This window comes from Gadus chalcogrammus, chromosome 16 (genome assembly GCF_026213295.1).
Source record: "Gadus chalcogrammus isolate NIFS_2021 chromosome 16, NIFS_Gcha_1.0, whole genome shotgun sequence".
Classification (NCBI taxonomy): domain Eukaryota; kingdom Metazoa; phylum Chordata; class Actinopteri; order Gadiformes; family Gadidae; genus Gadus; species Gadus chalcogrammus.
In genome coordinates, this window is record NC_079427.1 from 17,574,677 (window position 1) to 17,576,050 (window position 1,374).

Consider the following 1,374-nt stretch of genomic DNA (forward strand, 5'->3'; position numbering starts at 1 on the left):
TGTGGTGTGTTGTGTGTGTGTGTGTGTGTGTGTGTGTGGTGTGTGTGGTGGTGTTGTGTGTGTTGGTTTGAGATTCCACTTTCCCTTGAAGCATTGGTGGGTTAACAATCAGATATTTCTTCTGAGTTTACGCAGGAGATTGGATCCCCATTGGAAAAATGCCTTTTCCAATTGTATTTATGCAATCTTACTTCTAAGTGCAAATTCTATAGAAATGTATCACCGCAATTTCCCACCCAGCCCGATTACTGTGCTGTGTGTGTGTGGTGTGTGTGTGTGTGTGTGTGTGGTGGTTGGTGTGTGTGTGTTGTGTGGTTGTGTGTTGTGTGGGGTGTGTGTGTGTGTGTGGTGTGTGGTGTGTGTTGTGTGTGTGTGTGTCTGTGGTGTGTGGTGTGTGTGTGTGTGTGCACGTGTGAGTGTGTGTCTGTCTGTGTGTGTGTGTTTGCTTTGTGTGGACACTGTGCGGTTGTGAGATTGGTCTGGTTTGGGGTTGAGCTGGCAAATACCTTAAAGCAAACTGTCAGAAGAGTGCCAGCCAGTTGAAAGGGACAGACCACACACAAGTCTGTGGCTACCACCTTAGGGCCAATCTCAGAAAACCGGTGGCTGTTGTCTGACCCTTGATTACCTCCAGAGGGACAACGGACCATATGTCTGGGGTTCACGCTGTAGCAGAATAACGGATGATGGATAACAAAGCCAACACGTCCTCTTCCATGCTCCTGTCATTAGTTACAGTCAGATTAGCAATTTCGGACTAAAACTCGCTTTGGATACCAAAATCCGGTCCTGTTGCCTTCAGATTCTGAACTAATATGCATAATTTGTTATAGCCACACATACACACACACACACACACACACACCACACACACACACACACACACCACACACACACACACACACACACACACACACACACACACACACACCTTATATACACTCATTCACCCACCCATTCCTGGTGTATTTTGGACTATGATATCAGTTTATTTGCTGATGTTTAGAAACCAAAACCGTTTAAAAACACAGCGTCTGTACTAGTCTCCTCACTATGTTGCCCTGTATGTGTGTGTTTGTTGTGTTTATTTTGAGTATATGTGTGTCTGTGTGTATTGTGTTGTGTGTGTGTGTGTGTGTGTGTGTGTTGTTGTGTGTGTGTTGTGTGTGGTGTGTGTGTGTGTGTGTGTGTGTGTGTGTGTGTGGTGTGGTGTTGTGTTGTGCAGTGTGTGTGGTGTGTGTGTGTGTGTGTGTGTGTGTGTTGTGTGTGCTGGTGCCAGGGCTGGGGGCCTGGTTAGAATAATGGACACACTCCATAGATCTCAGAGCCATTCTGCTCCCCTTGATTAAAGGGGAGGCTAAAACTACTCTACGG